Source organism: Narcine bancroftii, chromosome 6 (genome assembly GCF_036971445.1).
Source record: "Narcine bancroftii isolate sNarBan1 chromosome 6, sNarBan1.hap1, whole genome shotgun sequence".
In the NCBI taxonomy this organism is placed as follows: Eukaryota; Metazoa; Chordata; class Chondrichthyes; order Torpediniformes; family Narcinidae; genus Narcine; species Narcine bancroftii.
The window spans coordinates 150,462,913-150,484,562 of NC_091474.1; the positions used below are offsets into that span (position 1 = coordinate 150,462,913).

General features: G+C 38.4%; 1 long non-coding RNA gene across 1 annotated transcript in view; it reads right to left on the reverse strand.

Moving 5' to 3' along the window:
• Nucleotides 1-8,164: 8,164 nt before the first annotated feature.
• LOC138736591 (uncharacterized) overlaps nt 8,165-21,650 on the reverse strand; it is a 206,642-nt gene continuing 193,156 nt past the window's right edge. Inside the window, exon 4 of the long non-coding RNA XR_011340418.1 lies at nt 8,165-8,336. This is a non-coding gene — a long non-coding RNA (uncharacterized lncRNA). The remainder of the gene's footprint in view (nt 8,337-21,650) is intronic.

Consider the following 21,650-nt stretch of genomic DNA (forward strand, 5'->3'; position numbering starts at 1 on the left):
TGATAAAGTGAAAGCATCAATTTTCCTACATGTCGTGGGTGATGAAGCCCTGGAGGTGTATAATAACTTCACATTTGCTGCTGAAGGAGACAAAATGAAACTGGAAAAAATAATGGAACAATTTGAGGCATACTAAACGTAACGTGACATTTGAGAGGCACAGATTTTTCACATGTGTACAAAAAATAGAAGTTATTAATCAGTATGTGACTGAATTGAGAAACAGAAGCAAAATGTGTGAATTTGGTGGACTGACCGACTTCATGATAAAAGACAGACTTGTGTGTGGTATTCCAGATAATAATCTAAGGTAAAGACTGCTAAGAGACCAAAATCTAGACCTGGAAAAAGCCATAGAACTCTGTAGGGCAACAGAAACTGTAAAATTGCAGGCAAAAGAGCTGTTCAGTGAAACTCGCAGCAGCGTGGATGTAGGGAGCAAGAACAGACATAAACCATTTAACAAAAAGCATGGTGTTCAAAAACAGCACTCCAAGTAATTGTTGATTAATTTAGTGAAGTACCATCTACCAAACTGTTCCTGCTATACAATAGCACATTCCAACAATAATGATCCAAGATGAGTTCTAGGAAAATGTGGACTACACAGCGTAGGCAGATATTGGTGAGAAATTTTGCTATCATTTTTGTTGTTCCAGTACAGCCTTTGGCCACGAGGCAAAGTGAGTTTAAGACTTCAAAAGTTCTTGCTCTACCTTGCCCTCTTATTTGGTTCAGAGACTGGCATTATCTACAGCAGGTATTTTGAAGGACTAGAGAGAATCCACCAACACCGCCACCACATTTTCCAGATTAATTGGAAGGATAAGCAAATCAACACCAGTTTCCTTTCCCAGACCTAATGACCCCAATATTGAGGCCTAATTACACACAGTGGGGTGTGATGTTCACATGCCCAGCACCAGACTGCTGAAACAAACATTTAAATTTCACTTCTTTCACAGAAAAAAAAATTAACGTATGCTCTCAAAATTTCATTGAATCCCCACAGACTCAATTGGTTCAGTTCATTTTTTATTGTCACATGTACAAAGATGCAGTGGGTGAGGTTGTCTTGCGAGTAGACCAGTTAGACATCTCATATATAGTAGAATGATAATACACAGTAAAAAGGTGTGGAGTTACCGAGTGTTGGTACAGAGCAAAGGCCGCATAAAGTTATTATTTTGAGGTAAATTCAAGAGTCTGATTGCAGTGGGAAAGAAAGTGTCCTCTAATCTGATGGCACATGAGCTCATATGCATGAATCTTCTTCCTGACAGAAGGGTGGGAAGAAGAGCGTATGGTCAGGAAGGTATGAGTCCTTTAATATGTTGTCTGCTTTTGACAAACTGTCAAAGAAGTGTGTATAGCTGTGTCTACATAATTGTGTGCATAAAGTCCTCAACATATGTTCATATAAACCATTGTGTACTTATGGGTCTGTACATATCTATGCATGATTAGCAGTGATTTCCCTGTAATTCTAACTCTTTTATCCTCCTCATCTCCCTTCTTCGCAGATTTTATGGTCCTGTGAGTGTATTGGCAGCTTGGCCCACAGATTAAAAGGAGTTATGTTTTCTTGACATTCAATCATGACTTCCAACCTTATCTTTTTTGTTTTTAATACTGCCACCAGTTTGAAAAGTATTCCTTCGGATGGTGTTTGGATTCCTGGCAAAATTGGAGTGTTTGTGGGGAAATGGGGAATCGATAGAATGAAGTCTAAGCTGGAACATTAAAGTTGGATATATAGGTTTATTTATGTGATGGCAGTGTAGCTCTAACATGTGGTAGAGGTATTTAGTTGATGCCTTTCACTGAGGCAATTTCACACTTGAAAGCAGAACAAGTTCCACAATAATAGAGTGAAAATCATAGTCTTCAATTCTGACATAAATGAGATTTTGCTCTGGTCCTTCCCTTTACAGCTTTAAAGCTTTATAATTGCGAGACCATTGAATTCCTAAAGTGCCATTCTTAAAAGATAACAGTGGAAAAGTGTTTGTTTTCATTAGCGTCTTCACCTGATAAAGGAAACAATACTCAAATCAGGAGTTCAGCTGACCAGAAGCACGACTGTCCAGGAATTCAGCCCTGGCCGGTGAAGATGAATGCCTGGTGTTGGGACATCAGTGTATTGTGCTCCATTTCTTTGTCGCATGTTCATTGCTACCAACAAATGATAAAGCTTCAATGAAAATGTTGCATTGCTTCAATGAAGTTTCGGATGTAATTTGTAGAAACATATAAGAATGTCAATGAAAGGTCATTATCTCTTTACTGTTCATCTTGGGAATATCAGTAAACAACACTTCTGAATTAAGTTGTTAAAAGTGATTTTCTTGCACTGAGTCTTAAATATTTGCAAGTGCAGGAGGTGTTCTCTAGATACAGAGCATAGCTGCCAACAAAAGATAAAAGCATGGTCCTGTGTTTTCACTAAGTTGATTGAAAGATTCCATGCTTTGATTCACAGATGAGCTGGAGAAGCTTCATGTTCTGACCAATCTGTTTCCATCGACAAGTAAATGGAGAGATAAACTGGGCATTTATCACGTTGTTGTTTGTTCAAGTAAGCACATTACAAAACCGTTGGGTTTGAAAGTTGTTTGGTGATATTCTGAGGTCATATAAAGTGCTCCAATGTTTATTTCTAGCTTTCAGGGCAAAGAAGTACAAAATCTATTAACGCTGTTTATAAATTGTAAATATGAAATATTTTAATTTTGCCTAGTAATGTTTTACTCTGAAAAAAGACATTAATTATGTAACCAATTCTTAAATGTTTTACAACTTCATAATATGCTATTTATTTGCGCTTGAGCCAAAAATAAATGGATAAAAGTGTCTGAGCTATCAAACATATTTTCTCGTTTTTAGGATTTGCAAGAGCAATGTATGTATGTATCTCTCGCTCTCTCTCTCTCTCTCTCTTTCTCTATCTGTCTGTCTGTCTATGTCAGTCCGTCCGTCTGTCTGTCCATCCGTGCATCTGTCTGTTCGTTTTTCTGTTTGAGATGAGCTGAGATGAGTTTATTGACATATACATATGTATTGATCCACCTAAATATGAAAATCAGAATGAGAATCAGAATCATGACATGTGTTGTTTTGAAGCAGCGTCATAGAGCAAACATTCATATAAACCACCTTACAAAATTAAATAAATAGTGCACGAAAAGTCAAAATAAGGCAGTGCCTTTGGTTCATTGATTAAGGTATTGTGGGACCTGTACCAAATATGCTAAAGGAGCCCGAAATTGAACCAGCTGGCGCATGCGCTATGAGGGAGAAGTACTTACACTGAAATTACACTTACACTGAAATGGTGCCCCTCCTCTCCCCTCCCCCACCCTCCCCTCCCATGCCCTCCCGTCCCCTTCCCTACCCTGCCCTGTTATAACAAAATGATGGCCATCTTGGTTACCCATAATCTCCCACGCAGCTGGAACCATTCTGCATATCCCTGGCTATGACACTTGCAAAGTGGGTCCAGCTGTGTGGGGGATTATGGGTAACTAAGATGGCCATTGCTCCCTTATTGAGCTGTCACCGCAAGTTGACGGGGATAGTCTGTGTTAATAACCCCGATTAAATTTAAGGTTAGTGATTTTAACCAATTATCACTTTTTATCTTTCAGATTCAAATCAAAGCAATGATACCTGTCATTCCTGGCATTTACAGCAGAATACATTTGATTGTTCAAGAATTTTCAACTGGAAATAAATAGTTGGTTATAAGTTCCAAATATTTCAGAACATTTGTCTGACAAGCATAAACTTTATTACCTCTTCCCATGAAATACTTGTAATTCTTTACAGGAGAGGGCACTTGTATTCTAATAGCTGTCAAAAGCAGCATTGGACTGAGACATTTCAGGTTTCAGAAGTCATCAAATGATTGTTACTTTAAATGTTTATTTTGTAAAAATCTCATCCATTAATTAAATCTCAGCATATACCTGTAGCCATCTGAATTGCAGGAAATACAGAATCTTGAATTCAATACATTAAATAGTATAGTGATTATATAACTCGAAGAGTACTCCAGATGGGTTAAATTAATAATTTGGAGGATTGCATGTTAATCCAGGATCCTGAATTTTGTCTAAAAATTGAGAAATTAATCAATTACAACAATAATTATGATACTATTGTATTCTTTGAAAAATCCATTTGGTTCACCAAACCTCTTTGAAGAAGGAAACCTGACTTCACTGCTCCAGCAGATCTATAAGTGATTTCAATCCCATGCCAATTTTGGTTGCCATTCAGATGCATAATTAGTATTTCAAAGCTAATAAAGGACAAGCATTTCATGGTGACCTGTCATTACCACCTACTTCACTCAAAGTAATAAAATTAAAATGTTGTCTAAATCTTTAAAACACCGATGGAAATATTAATTAAAGGAGTTAGGAACATAAAACATTTTGGCCTTCTCGTGAAGATTAATAATGTTCTATAATATCTGCCATGGGATGGAAGAAGCAATGGTTTCCAATACTGGCTATTAAAATTATTTGCTTTCCCAGATCAGCTAATGATAATAGTTTGAGGGGCAAAAAAAAATTTCCCAAGACTCGGCAGTGCATTCAGAGTATGGCATAATCGACCCGCTCTTCACAGTAGCATTAATTTCAGTTATCCTTGAGGAAGATGTGATGTTGAAGTGTTGCTACCGGAGTAACAGATGAAGGTCTTTGTTTTAAAATTTTAATGACATTTTTTATGAACGCCCAGACTCTCATATTTAACCTGTGAAATGGGATCACGGGAAAGCCTAATTTAGTTGACATTCTTTCATCTGCATCTTTAGTTGAGGAGGCTGTTGATTTGATTGCAGGGCTAAAATAACTGTGATCTATTCATGGAAGTTCATTCCACTGATGACCACGATTTTGCCTCAAGTAAAATAAACATTACAGAAATGTGTTTAAATAAAAACAAATAAACACACAAACAATTTTTAATAGTCCTTAAAGCCTGTAAGGACATTGTTTTTCTTCTGCAAATCATTGGAAATTGAAGAAAGCAAAACATGAAAAAAGTTCATCCTCAAGAACCAAGGTCATTCCAACCTTCGCTATCAAGGTGAAATACAGAAAGAAGCTTCAGAAATATATATGTTTGGAGGCTGAGCTCAAAGTCACTGAGGGAGTAGTCACATGGAGTATAAGTCTTACAACAACAATCCATGCAAAAAAGTTCCTCCACCACTCTGCATCACTATGTTATTCTTCATCATTTTAGATCCATGGCAAGGTCTTCAAAATTGGTGATCACCTTTATAACTTGGGAGGCCTTGCAATGAAAACAAATATTTATAATGATCTCTATCATCAACATTTCCAGTGCGCAGTTCGGCATTTGGAGTCTGAGGAAAAGAATGTCTGCAGATTAGGCCCCAGCAAAACAAAAAAAATCATGGTTTATCAGGCAGCAGAGACTTGTGTTTTATGCAGAGTGGATACCATCAATGTGGTCTCCACAAAATTCTTCAGCACCACTGGCAGGATAAAGGAACCAACATCAGTGTCCTCTCCCAGGCCAACGTCCCCAACACTGTGGCCCTAATTACCTTCTTTTGGTGCTGTTAGGTAAGTTGCTTCATTTGGACACTGATTTCAGATTTCAGATTTACACCTGGCTGATGAAACAGATACCTCTTTGAAACTCTCTCATGGCAAAAATTTGCCAGATAGATAGAGAAAATGATTCAAGCTTGTTCTGTTGGCTTCCTTCAGAAAAAGTTTAACATTCTCATTGACCCATGGAAATTCCTGGTTTATGACCAATCAAAGTGGAGAAGCGATGTTTGCAATAGCACAGAACACTTTAAGTTGTGCAGGCAGCACATGAAAACCCAATGGAAACAGGGGAAGGTTACTTCACTTCACATACTTTGCACCCTCGCTCCACGTCAAGCACCGTTTGTTCCCACATTGGCATCATCAGAGCCCAAAAAGTGGAATGAGAGCAAGTAATTCTGAAGAGGAAGAGGAAGAGAAGAAGAAGAAGAAGAAGAAGAAGAAGAAGAAGAAGAAGAAGAAGAAGAAGAAGAAGAAGAAGAAGAAGAAGAAGAAGAAGAAGAAGAAGAAGAAGAAGAAGAAGAAGAAGAAGAGGAAGAAGAAGAAGAAGAAGAAGAAGAAGAAGAAGAAGAAGAAGAAGAAGAAGAAGAAGAAGAAGAAGAAGAAGAAGAAGAAGAAGAAGAAGAAGAAGTGATCTATGTTTGTAGGTCATCCTCTGATAATCACAGTGCTTTGTATTAACAAAGGCCAACACTATTGTAGAAGTAATTTGCTTTAGGGAAAAATGTTCTATGTTTTGCTGTTTCAACCACAAATACTGTAAAAGGAAAAAAAAAGAATGAACAGCACATTTCTGGACTATAAGGTTTTGGTTTATGTGTGATCAGATATTTGAATATGTCATGTGTAGTGTAATTAGGTTCTGCTGTTAAATGTTGGGTTTCCTGCCATGTCTCCATTTCCTGTTAGGATTGTGCATTCAAGACTCACTTCCCATCTTCATTCAACGATTGAGATTAATTCTGAATTGACATTTGGATGAGATGCTAAATATGATTGACATAAGCTGAACCATGGACAAAATTGAAATAACCAGAAGATTTCCCCCCCACCCCCCCCCCCCCCTGCACCCCATTTACCCAACCAGGTAACTTACTTAGAAAATATTTATTTTGTAAATTTAGATATACAGCACGGTAACAGTCCCATGGGTGGTAACATGCCACCCAAATTACATCCAATTAACCTGCACTCCTAGTACATTTTGAACAGAGGGTGGAAACCGGGGAAAACCTGGGGAAAACCCACACTGACACAGGAAGAACATTTAAACTCCTTACAGACAGCGTGGTATTCAAACCTTGGTCCCAATCGCTGACACTGGAAAGGCATTGCGCTAACTGCTACGGCAACCATGACTCCCATAATCTTTTCTAAGATCAGGTTTGCTTGAGCATCGATGTATTAGAGACATTCGCAGTCCATGTTCAGCCATCTCTGCTCACCATCATCCCTGTACCCTGCCCCCCTGCCAGAGTTACATTTCTTTAACTGGCTGTTGCCGCTTAAAAGTTATATTAGTAAAAAACTGCCTTCTCACCCAAGGCTAATAATCCCACATGGAGGAACATCACTTCTCAAAACCATTCTTATGTCACCCAATATGAAATGCCAGTTTTAAAACAGCAAAATTCCATCCAGCAAACTGGAACACAGGAAAGGAAGTTGGAGATGGCAACAATGGAAAGCAGGGTAGGACTAAGTTTGTAAAAATCTTTCAAAGTCATAACATTGAGATCCAAAAACAAGTAGCCGTAACTGACATTGATAAAAAAAATCCGTATAGAAGAAATATAATTAAATTTCACATGATTTCTCAATAAATTATTTTTCTTTTTTTGTCAAATTAAGTTTGGTGCATAATCAACAATATATTTTTTTATATGGCTATTCACTTTCAACAGCAAGACACACAGAACAAGAGGACTAACAGATTATCCCCAAGGCAAACCATTTGAACCCTTTGACTTCTGCATGGCAGAGATACAACTTTACAACTTTGGAAATGACCGCTAATAGTATAGCTGGTGCACGACTAAACCTGAAAACCAGTTTGACCTTTGACTCGCTGTCATGGTGCCTCCTACTAGCAGTTCTTCATGTTTCTCACTCTGAAGATGATGGATTTGGGCTTTTGTTTTAAGTAAGATTGGGTGTCCGACATTTTCAAAGCATGATAAGGCCTAACACCAGTTATCATTGAATTTTGCCTACTGCAAAATTGTAAAGAAGCACTTAGATACTCACTGTCTAATATCAACTTTATCACTACTAAATTAGTTTGACTGAAGTTGATTAAAAGAAAGTAACCAAAGTGTAGACCATGATTTTGACACCTCTAAGATATTGCCCAAAATTTCTGCTATCACTGCTTGTCACGAATATGTGAGTATTAAATTTATTTAATTTTTTTAGCATTAGGATACGTACAAAAAGATGGGCCACATTTTTTTTCCCTTTGCAAATTGAACCTCTCATTGAACTGATGGTCTTTTAAAGTGTCTGGGTGTATCCCTTGCAACATATACCAGACACAAGTAGTGATTGTTACTTGCTGCTCAGTGAGAACGGGCCCATTTTATTGGTCACTCTTTATTTCTGGTGCTGGAACTGTGGATTTGAAAACAATTCTCCTTTCTTACAAAACATGATTTCCTGAGTAACGAGGATATCCCATGACCTCATTCCTTGCCTGGAAGGTGCCAGTGATCCTTTAGCAGAAATGTGATGCTTTGAACTCTGAAAAGGAACCAGATACAAATTATCTCACTTTGCTAATTTGGACATTGAAAATAAACTTCATCATGGACTAGCCAAACAGGAAGGAGTAGTGCCTGAAACAAACAATAACTTCCTGAATGCAATGGAGAGAGCCAGTCCACATTTCCCCCTTGTTAAAGCATTACTGCTAATTGCCATTAACTGAGAGGAATTTCTATTTTTAGCTTTAGACGTCTGACAACAGATTTGTTTAAAATTAGAATGAAGGCCCTGCAAATATCCTGAAATGTGGGATCTTACTTCAAATGTATTGCATTTAGTTGCTGCTTTCTTCCTTTAACTTATCTCACTGAATGACGAAGAACCTTTACTCTTTCCTTAGTTCCAACAAAATTGTCTTTCCTCTATCACTTTGGTGTGATTCACCGCAATTTCTAATTATTCATGATTTATTTTTACAGTTGAATTCTCAGAGCAAGAAAGAAAACGAAGGTTCAAATATATATTGACACTTGAGTTTGGAGAAATTATCATTGTCATGTATCAACATGGAAGTGAGTGAATTCAAATGCTTGGAAATGAGTATGCATGGTATTACCTATGGCAACTACCCAATTTTCAACAGAAACCATGAATTGTTTAAAGTGGTTCAGAAGGTAATGATGTGTTTTTACATTTGTGGTGCTGTTTACAACCTTACTTCTGAGTACAGAAGGTGTTTATCGCCATATTCTCAATAAGAAAATGGTATTTTCATATTCATTCTGTCAAAATACTTTGTGATTTACATTTATCCATTAAATTCGCTCTTTTCTCTTCTCTGTTGGAGTCGATCCTCACATCTCACTTCTTTCTTCATAGCTTTCCATCCTCTATGGATAATACTCTTTAGTTCCTCCATCATTTACCTGCTTTCTATGATGGTTCATTCAAAATATCAAAGCCTAATTTATTTAGGATAATATAAATGCACTGCATTCCTCACCTATATTTTCTCTTGAACCTCTGATTTTCTATCAAATTTGCATTACCTCATCTTTATTGACAATAAATTATAAATTTTATTTACTTACTGTATTGTAGTGATCCCCCTGCAGAAGATAGGCTTTCAAGTGTTTGCCCATAACTGATGCCAAATAACTAATTTTTTAGTTGTATTGTATTTGCTTCTCCTTCTTGTTGGAAAGGGATGCCAAAATGACTAATCTTTTGTCAGATGCAGTACAATTGCAGTACTTAGGAAAGACTGAAACTGCTTGATTAGAGTTTCCAGTAGCTTTTATTGATATTGAATCCCTTAATTCTCAAGAGCTTTCTTCCTTTTTAATTTAAAAAAAATGACCATAAAAACACCATAACAGGTCATTTCGGCCCATGAGTCCGTGCCACCCAATTTACACGCAATTAACCTGGACCCCCAGTACATTTGAAACCGGAGTCCCGGGGAAAGTCCACGGAAGCACAGGAAGAATGTACAAACTCCTTACAGATAGTGTGGCATTCGAACCCCAGATCCAATCGCTGATGCTGTAAAGGCATGCGCTAACTGCTATTCCAACTGTACCGCACTTTATGAATATTTTATATTTAAATAAAACTTTTTCTATCTCCTCTGTTTTCTGAACTTTCCCAGTCTTCCATTTTTCTGTTATGCTTTCACTTTTCTTCATGAATCTCCTCAGTATTGTAGATCCCATAGTTCAAGTTCAGCCTTTTAAAGTATGAATTTTCTCATAATCTCTTAATTTATCTGCAGTAATTATTATTTGAAGTGCTATCTTTTAACTTTGTTTCTTGTCTTACTTCATCCATCATATATTTGAAGATGGTTCACTATCAACCCATTTGTGAACTTTTCTGCCCCATTAATTTGGGCCAGACCCCTTCTTATCTCACTGACCTTTGGTCTTTTCAGGTCCAACTCCCTTCAGCTTACACTCAAGGATCAGAATCTTAATGAAGGCAGCGTGCAAATCCTTGTCCACTGACTAAGAGGGAAACCTTTGTTGTTTTACAATCTGCTTCATGTTAATGGTATTGAAGGCAGAATAATGGTTGCCTGGGAGTGGTTAGTAAGCAGAAATCTAATAGAATGGCTTGGATGACCTCATTCACCATAAGAGCAAAACATGAGGAGTTTAAATTATGTGAACTCAAAAATTAGATTAGTGCATTGAAACTGCTGCCTAGTATCTGATATAATTTATCACAGGCAATGTATAAACTTTGCATGATGGCAGGGAAACTGACCATCTTTTGCTATAATACAGGCAATGCATGCAAAAAAGTCTGCGAGATACTGAGGAATTTATTATTCAGTGCATTCAAGAATAGATATAGAAAGTAAAGCATAAATGATAGTCCCTTGTATGTTTTCCTTACGTATTGCTGTTAAATATATATGTTAGCAGAATAGCAGGGAAACAAATTGACTAAGTGGGTCATTATCTTTGGAAATAATTTTTTAAAAATAAATTAATAGATCAGACCAAGGCAAATTCTTTGAATCCTATATTCATTTCCAAAATCAGACCAAAGAATAGCCATATCCATCTCAGATATTATTATAGACAACACATTAACAGCGGAATTATTTCCAGCTCAACTATAAAAAAGAATGCCTTTACCCATGTTACCAAGTTTATTGATGTCATCCTAAGTTAAATGATAAGTGTACAGGAGATTGATAACACATGACCGTTTCCAGTGTATTGACTCACAAAGGAGTCCCGGAAAGGTCCTTAATATTTTGAAATATACTGCAGTGTGGAACAGAAATGGTGCAGATTGCGAAGCAATGTTCATTGGCAATGTGTAAAGAAAAGATCTTTGGAATAATTATTGACAAGCCATGAAGGCACCAAACAAATTTGTAGCTATTGCATGATGCAAAGTTTATTCTGAACTCTCTTTAATGTCAGTAAAATGGATTGAACTGAGAATGTATCATGCATTCTAGAACACATTGGCCTTGTCTTTCTGCATGGTTGTGCTTTTTCTCAATACAACTCCACTGATGTTGCACAACCCAACAGAAAAGCTCAGAATTTTAAACCCCCCAAAAAATGATCAGTGCAAAACAAGTCTCGATTACATTTTTTTTTCATTGAATAAGGATATATACAGCAAAAAGTGTAAGACAAGACAAATATACGGTACAGGTACAAAGTAATTACAATGTATCCTCAAATAAAAATGAACATCACAACTAATGATAAACAAACAGACAGAATTCAATATTATAGCTCTTGTTCTGGCAAAAAAAAACACAAAAGAAAAAAGACTGCAACTAATTTATCCTATATCAAGTCTCGATGATGTTTGATTTTCGGTCTGTGAATTGGAGGAACATAACCTGATCTTCCGTCTGGCCAATCTCCAGCTGGATGGCATTAACATTGGCTTCTCCAGTTTCTGCTAACCTGCTCTCTGTTCCCCCTCCCTTCCCTGTCTTCTTTCCCTTAACTCTCCACCCACTCCCATCTCTATTCACTCCGTCATTCCTCCTCCCTTTGCTTGCTTGCTGCTGTGCCCTTCCTCCCTTTTCCACCTAATACCTTCTGCCTTTGTGACCATGCTCTTCCCCTATGCCTCTCCCCCTTACCATTTTATTCGAATACCTGCCGACATTTCTCCATACCTTGACGAAGGGCTCAAGCCTGAAATATCAGTTACATATTCTTATCTATATAAAGGACACTGTTTGACCTATTGTGTTTTAACTTCAACCATGGTGTCTGCAGACTTTCATGTTCTACTTCTTTTCTTGATGACATTTGACTAGTTTAAAGTATTGTACCATAATATGGCCACAGCTGTTGTCTTCAAATTTTACTTGATTGTCTTCCAGGTTCCTTCAACTTCAAGTTAGAACCATGATGGGTTAATTCATACATTTTGACTTGAAGAGAGCTAGTGAGCTTAATAGCTTTATTTTTTTTCCCATGCTTTCTCACAGTTTTAATGCTTTCCTCTAATCAGTACATCTTCTCAAGCTAGTCTCTATATTCTGCATGTGGCATTCTTCTTGCTGTCATTACACTTTAATCAAAATAAAATATTCAATTCCACCTGCAGGTGTTCTTGAACCTGGAGGTTCAAGGACAGTTTTTATCCAACAATATACAGGGGCTCTTGAACCCCCCCCCCCCCCCCTGTACTACTCTGACCCAAAGTATAGACAATTCTAGGACCACCAAAAGATCTGTCTGTATGACTGAAACGTCACATTTCATCTTGCCCAAATTGCAACAGTGAATATTTATTAATTTATCCTTTGATATATACTGTTGGTCTTGGCATATTGAGGTAATTTAACTTTTACTATTGTAGTAGATATACCTGCTTGCCTGCAGCAAGTAAGAATTTAGGTGTATATATTATACAGTGTAAATGTCAGTGCACATACACCATGCATGCAGCATTAACCAAGGATCCTTTTAAGGTGAGATTAGAATCTACATAAATTTTTCCTACTTCTACCAACTACATTGTACAATATTATTATAGTGGGAAACAGGGGAAATAGTTTTTCCATTAGAGAAAAGGTATGTCTGAGAACTTGCATTTTCCCTGCAGTTTTTTTTTGTTCCAAGCAAATGTAAAACCACAAGAACACAGAAAGGATCATATTGCTTAAGGAAACCACAAAGGCAAACCATTTATATATTCATATTACTTTTCATAAAGAATCATTGCAACCAGTTTGCCTAATCTCTGATGTTTTTCAATTACATTGATCCAAAGTACGAGAAAGTACTGATTAAAATCACCATGGTTATAATTGCAACTGGTCAATTACTGTGTTATATTCCTACCACATCTCTGCTGCAGGTATAGTGAATTCCACTTACCAGCAATGAAAACTACTTGTATTTATTAATTTTCTTTGAATATAAAATTAGGAGGTATTAATTCTTCAATAAGATTGTGCCACAGCCTTAATAGATTGATAATGCAAACTCTGAACATTACATGACAGAATAAATCAATGTAGCACATAGGTCAATGAATATAGCCTAATGATTTTCTCTTCAGTGCAACTGATAGGAAATCAAAAATACATGTACACTGATGATGTATTTGATTTACATGTGGTATTTGTTTCATACAATTGAATTTGGGAATGAAGCACAAGGAGACAGGCTAATTGTAAATTGTATGCAGGGCATGAGATAAATATAAAATAGAAAGTTACTCTGCAATACATTGGCCCAGATCTTGTAGCAATAAGAATGGTTCTTTGCCATCATTATTGTGCAAAACCTGATAGTAACTCTAGGATTTTAAACAATAATTGTGAAGTAGGATTTTGGAGAAGCAGCTGAAGGTTACAAACTCAAAGTTATTAACAATGCTTCAGTCAGGAAGTCAGCCTGAAGAAAACTGAGGTCCTCCATCAGCCAGCTCCCCACCATGACTACCAGCCCCCCCACATCTCCATCGGGCACACAAAACTCAAAACGGTCAACCAGTTTACCTATCTCGGCTGCACCATTTCATCAGATGCAAGGATCGACAATGAGATAGACAACAGACTCGCCAAGGCAAATAGCGCCTTTGGAAGACTACACAAAAGAGTCTGGAAAAACAACCAACTGAAAAACCTCACAAAGATAAGCGTATACAGAGCCGTTGTCATACCCACACTCCTGTTCGGCTCCGAATCATGGGTCCTCTACCGGCACCACCTACGGCTCCTAGAACGCTTCCACCAGCGTTGTCTCCGCTCCATCCTCAACATCCATTGGAGCGCTTTCATCCCTAACGTCGAAGTACTCGAGATGGCAGAGGTCGACAGCATCGAGTCCACGCTGCTGAAGATCCAGCTGCGCTGGATGGGTCACGTCTCCAGAATGGAGGACCATCGCCTTCCCAAGATCGTGTTATATGGCGAGCTCTCCACTGGCCACCGTGACAGAGGTGCACCAAAGAAAAGGTACAAGGACTGCCTAAAGAAATCTCTTGGTGCCTGCCTCATTGACCACCGCCAGTGGGCTGATATCACCTCAAACCGTGCATCTTGGCACCTCACAGTTCGGCGGGCAGCAACCTCCTTTGAAGAAGACCGTAGAGCCCACCTCACTGACAAAAGGCAAAGGAGGAAAAACCCAACACCCAACCCCAACCAACCAATTTTCCCCTGCAGCCGCTGCAACCGTGTCTGCCTGTCCTGCATCGGACTTGTCAGCCACAAACGAGCCTGCAGCTGACGTGGACTTTTTACCCCCTCCATAAATCTTCGTCCGCGAAGCCAAGCCAAAGAAAGAAGAGTGTGCTGCCACTGTTGCAATCTTCCACAATGGAATCAACAAAAGTCACAAACTGGCATGTAATTAATAACCTACTTGGCCCTAAAACTTGAATGTAGGTAACAAGATCAAAAGCATAAAGAACTTGAAGCCCATGTGTAGTGGATTTTTGTTAGCTGATGGTTATACAAAGGCAGGTTGCTGGTGTTAAGATAAATACAGCTGTAACCTAATGGAAGGATTGGTCTATTCTTTTTGTCGGGTTTTAAATCTTTGACACTTAACTTGTTTCATCGTCTTACAGGAAGAGTTAATTTGTCAAATTCATTATTGCCCAAGCACACAGGAGCACAGTATGCACCCACGAAAGGATGGCTTCAGACTATAACCTTCTTGCCCAGACCAACCCGCTAGATTATAAATGCCATCCATGAAGACCTACACACTTTGGCTTGGATTAATGGCTGTGACGATCCTGCCCTCTGCTCTCAATTAAACTCTCTCTTCTTGCCTTTTTACAATATATCCCACGTGAAAAATAATGATAGCCTTCCCATCAAAGTTACAAACCTACAATGTTTGATTGAACTGACTTTTCAATCTAACACATTTCCGAGATTTAAAACCATTTCAATGTCATTGTCCAGAGTCTGTATCATTGATTCCAAAGAGAAAAGAAATCTGGATTGAATTACCCATCAGGCAGAAACAGAAATAGTGGGGGGAAAAAGTATGCGATACTATTTATTTTTATGTGAGCAGTGAGCCAGATAACTTTTCTAATCCTAGAATTATTTTTATATTGAAATGATCCAAAACAAGAAAATAGTTTTATTCTCATGGTCGAGAAAAAAAATCTAAAATGCGAAGGAGAAACATTCTTAAGCTTTGGCTTTTCAATAAATTGCACAGATGCTTTTAAAACAAATCCAAGTTTCCCTTTAGTTCCAAAGTATTTTACAGGTCGACAGCAATGATCACTGACATTTCTGAAGGAGAGGTGTTATAAAGAGGAGTTGGCAATGCCTTGTGAGCTTCAATTTCAGACTGAAAGGAGCAAACTGCAAGCAGAGTTCACAGACCTGGAATCAAGTGAACTGACCTATGTTTGATTCAGTCAATAACACAAAACATACAACCAGAAGACTGTGCTAACTTTCCACTCTACAGTAATGTTATGATGCCCTTCTTTGTCATTTAGAATTGTGTCATTGTTTCCCTGCATGGTGATGTCACCATCAATATCTCTGCAGAAGGTTATCAGCAAAGTAAAGACCCAATCAAAACTATTTCCTGATACCCAACTCTTGAATCTTTTCAGGAAGCACATTTCTTGCCGATAATTCAGTCTGGAAAAATATACACAATTATGTTCTAAGTACAAAAGAAATTAATATTAGCTAAGTTTCTACAAACACTTGTTGAATTATTTTCATTAGTCAATTAAATTACCTGAAATTGTTTCAAGTTCACATTAGTATTGTAAATATTATTTTTTGCTGCAGAACAATAAAAAAATAATGGTGCATAATTTTAGTGTGATGAACGAAAGGATTTTCTTTATTATTTCTCATCAATCCTTTTTAATGTCAACCAATTTTAAGGGATATACAAATAAATATGCTCCCCTGTTGTTATGGAATATTGCCATTGCTACGTTAATGTATGTTACTTAGAGGCAAAATGGTTAGCATAGCAGTTAATGCTATGCTGTTCGAATAGGGTTCAATGGGGCTCAAATCTGATACTGTCCGAAAGGAGATTGTACATTGTCCTTGTGTCTGTGTGGGGTTTCGTCCGGGTGTCTTGGTTTCCTCCCACTGTTCAAAAATTACCGGTTAATTGAGTGTAATTGGGTGGCATGGACTCATGGGCTGAAAGGGCCTGTATGTCTAAATTTTTAAAAATTAATGATGTGAACAAAGAAACCTCCAGACCACCATTTCCACAAAAATGCCCCACTCTGGTTCTTTTCCTCTCCTGGTGATCTATGTTCTCTTCTTCTCAAAGGGAGGGAAAGCAAGTCTCTTTATCAGAGTGCAACCACATTCCAGCATCTGCAGCTTCTTGTCTCTAAATGAGTGTAAGGAGCTGTAATCAATGACATTTGGTGAAGGAGTTTATGAGAGAGAGGCACAGCCGAGCAAAAGGCTGAGAGTAAGTGAGGTAGTGGATGGATAAATTGGGGAGAAGAACTAGAAGTTGCGTGAACATCCAAGGTAAAAGTCTATGAGGAATGGAGTGGCATAATGTCATAGGCTTGAGAAAGCTGAGTGAAGAGGAGGGATGATTATATACTCGTAGATACAAATTAACACACCAGTGTGCTCATCATTACTTCATGCTTTTTTGCCATGAAAACTCTTTCTTTAGTGAAGTCAGGACCCAGGCACCATACTTCAGATTTGGCTTCCTTCATGTGTTCATGGTCCAGGGATCAGATGTGTTTCTCCCATGACTGGTTCTGATTCTTGCAGGTCCCAACATTAACTCCGGGGAAACACTAATGAAATCAGGGACAGTAGCTGCTTGCCCTAATTCATTGTAATATTCCCAATAATTTTTTGATAATCAACCAATTTGAATCTTTGGAATTTATTCAAACTCCAAAATTTGATGACCTGGAACTCAACACCCCACTATGTAATTGGATCCTGGACTTCCTCACTTCCAGACAACAAATTAGTGAGGATTGGTAAGAGCATCTTTGCACAATCTCCATCAATACTGGAGCACGCAGGGGTGCATTCTTAATCCCCTGCACTACTCACTATAACTGTGTGACTCAGTATGACAACAACATCATCTAGAAATTTGTTGATGAGACCACAGTAGTGGGTTGTATAAAAATGCATACAGGAGGGAGATTGAAAACTTGGCCAAAGGGCGCAATAACAAAAAGTTTGCACTCAGTGTCTCTAAAACCAAGGAGCTGTTTGTTTACTTCATGAATGGAAAACCAGAGGTGACGATCCAATGATCATTGGGGGACCAGAGATTGAGATGGTGAGTAAATGTAATGCTTGGGAGTCACTATCTCGGAGGATCTTTCCTGGTCCCAACAAACTAATGGCATCATGAAGAAAGCACGTCAGCGTCTCTACTTCCTCAGGAGTTTGTGGAGGTTTGGTATGACACCAGAAACTCTGGCAAATTTCTACAGGTGGAAGTGTGCTGACCAGTTGCATCATGGTCTGATATGGGAACACCAATACCCCTGAGTGTAAAGCCATGCAAAAGGACATCACAGGCAAAACCCTCCCCGCCATCGAGAACATCTACAGGGAATACTGCTGTCAGGGAGCAGTGACAATTATCAAGGATCCATATCACCCAACATATGCACTGTACTTGCCGCCACCATCAGGAAAGAGTATACGAGCCACAAGACTCATGCCACCAGGTTCAGTAATAGCTGCTACCCCTCCACCATCAGACTCCTCAACAGACTCAATCAGGTACTCATTTAAGGATCCTTATTTTGGTACTTAATTGATTTTTTCTGTTTGTATTGCACCATCAATTTGTTTACATTTCTTTATTTTCTTACATGTGTACATTGAGTATAGTTGTTTTTGCATTTCCTCGCCCACAGGAAAAATAATCTTGCATATGATGTCATGTACTGTATGTACTCTGACAAATAATCTGAAATCTAATCTGTTCTTTGAATTTAAGATTGTGGTTCATGGATTAATATTTTAATCCCAGCTCAAACCACGGTGGTTAAGTTAAAAAATTATATGCTGAATTTATCTTGAAATTTTTCAAGGACAATAAGTTCAGGTATCGTATCCCAAATGTGTTGCAAACTTAAAAGTTGGGACTACAGAGGCAAGTGTGTGAATATGAATAAAACATATTCCTATAGAAAACTGCATCATATTGCATAAAGTGAAGTCTTGCTAAAATAACTTCAGAATGTTGGACATAAACTAGGAAATTCTTTCTTCAAGCTAATAAACAAAATAATACATTTAAATTATACATTTCAGCAATCAGCAAATACAGATTGGAACCTTTAAGACTGAGTAAAATGAGATTTTTAAAAACTGCATACCTGCACCTCTTTTCAACCCATGTGGGTGATCTTCATGCTTAAATGGCAGCCATTATTGGCATAAAACTGTAAAGTCAAATTTACAATCCATCTGTATCCGCAGCTCACCGTGTCCAAACTCCACCTCATCTCTGGTACCTCTGAAATGTCCTCCTTCTCACTGGAACATTGTGTTTTCCCCCATCGTAGTGAATCAGTTCACAATTGCTATGTTTCCCACTTATCTGTTCTCCCACCCCTCTATCTGGAGAAAGCTAGGAGAATTTGCCTGTTACTTGCCTTCCATCCCACCAACCTTCATTTGCATTGTTTTTCCTTTGTAATTTCTGCCAGCTCTAAAATTATCCCACCACCAGTCACATCTTCCCCCTCTTCCCCTTTCTGCACTTCACAGCATCCAATCAATTTGTGAATTTCTGGTTGACTCTTCTGTCCCCAACCACAGCTCCCCATCCTTAGACATTGTCCCATGTAACAGGAGTAACTGCAATGCCATCCATTCCCCTCTTCCCTTCCACCATGAAGGCTTCCAAACAATCATTCCAGATGAAGCAGTGATTCACCTGCATGTCTTACAATCTAGTATAGTGCATTTGGTCTTCAAAATGTGGCCTCCGCTACATTGGAGAACCCCAATACTGATTGGCCAATCACTTTGCAGAGCACCTGCACTTAGTTTGCAGGGATGATTGTGAGCTTCCAGTTGACTGCCACTTTAATTTTCAAACCTACTCCTATTCTAACTTTTCACTGTGTCACCTCCTCCAACACTACATTGAAAACTAAAAGAACAATATATTATCTTGGGTCTAGGCACTTTGCAGCCTTTGAGAATGAACACTGAATCGTTCAACTTCATGATAAACTGGTCTCTCATTGTTTACCCTTATCACAATTATGTAACTTTTCAGTACCCATATTCCTTATTATTGATTTGTTTTAACCAAACTTCAAAGAATCTTGTGCCTTACATCTCACTCCTGCCTCCTCCCCCAGCTCTTCTTTTGAGGCTGCAACCCTCCTGCAGTTCTGAGGAAGGCTCCCTGACCCAAAATGTTCACTGGTTTCTCTTTCCACAGTCGCTGCTTGAGTTATTCCAACAGTTCTGCTTGTGTTGCAGATTCTGTGATTGGCGAGATGAGGACATTTTATTTCATTTAGCAAACCATGATGATGTGGAAATTGTTGCCAGAGAGGATGGCAGAAGTAGACTTAACAAGAGTTGGTAAGCATAAAAAAGGAATAGCTTGTAAAGAAATGATGAAACATCAAGGTAGGCAGTTCTTTCAAAGAAAAACGATAAAACACTGGAGGGACTTGGCAGGTCAGGCAGTAGGTCTGGAGAGGAATAGTTTGTTAACATTATGTGTCATAACCCTTTATCGAGACTCTTCCAGGGATTGTTCAGTTCTAAAGGGTTGAATTGAATGATCCCTGAAAACAGGCATGATGTGGGATTTACTCACATCTGTCAATTCTGATGAAGAAGGACCTTTTCTTCACACTACTCTTTCTAAACATTTCCATGGGCAGCTGGCAAGTGATTGATTGACTGCACGGTTTAGCCACCAGTCCTGTGCTCCAAGTGCCTGGTGCCATTTAAAAATAGCTTGCCTCTCTTTAGAAGGAGGTTTTATGTGGTTGCAGGAGATGGTGAGATTCTTTTCAAAAAATAAGCTGCGATGGGTAAATTTTCTTCACCATTGCATCTGGAAATGCCTGAGTTCCTTGTTGGGAAAGATCAGTAGATTATTGGGCTTGTCAATTATGATGGTGGGGTTCATGAGTTTCTAACCCATCCAGGCATTTGAAACCATTTAAGCAAGAAATAAGACAATTTATTTGACCGTTAGTCCACAGTGATGAAACACTTAAATGTTACAGCATTGCCTTCAGGAAAGTAACCTAGAGGAAGTCCAAAAACTGTAAGACAAAATATTTAAAGATAAACTCACCCACATATAATTAATAGGGATTTGTAGGGAATATTAATAGGGAACATAATTGTGATAATTGCCTATCTCTATAACCACCAATCTTTATAAGTATCCTGAAGATCCCAACCTCTTAGGCGAACCATCCCATAACCAACTTTGGAGTCCCTGGTTCCATCTCTATTTCCTACTGGTTTTACCAGATCTAAGCCCTGCTTTAGTGGATGCATGTGGACAGGAGTAGAGAAATCTGATGAGCCAAGAACTGGGTTATCTATAAGAACCTTAAAGCCAGTCATTACACGAAGGCTGAGGTCTAGATTCATGTATTTGCTGCTCGCTTATGCACACATTATTTTGTTTGAGTTGAATGGCATTGCCTGTTAGGATGGTGTATTTTATGCCAATTCAGAAAGATTGGAAGAAACTACTGGTATTCCACATTATTCCCAGTGAATGATCCAATAATACATAAGGTTCATTGTTCAAGTAATCCTAGACATTTAGCCAATGAGGTCAAGTTTTGGTTCGCATGAAGTGCAGGCTTGCCTGGGGAGATTGACTTTTACAGGAACACAAGCAAATATTGGGAAATTGTCCAAATCAGAACAGATGGCATTTTCTAAACAGTAGTCAAAATCTCCTAAAGGAAGATGAAAGCCACCTTATATAAAAAAGCAAACATTTAAGGACACAGTACAGTTACAATAGGCCAGGCTCCCGTATTTTCCTTCAACTTTTCATCAGATGTCAAATTTGCAAGTAAGACTTCACTGCTTATAAAATCTAACCATACACATTAATTGTGGGGTGCTTACTTGGCGCACAGAGGAAGTAAAATAAAATATCCTCAGTGGCACCTAATAGTCTGAAAACACCTGGGATTGTCTGATCTTGGAAGCTAAGCAGGCTGAGGACTGGTCAGTACTTGGAGGGGAGACTGCCTAGGAACTCCAGGTGCTGAAGGTTTCTGTGAGGGGCGCTGGACAAAGTAGCGACTCTCTGTCTGACTTATGGTTGACAAAGTTAAAGAATTTCATGTATGTTACACTCTAAGTGTAGTGTTACGTGACAAGAATGTAACCTT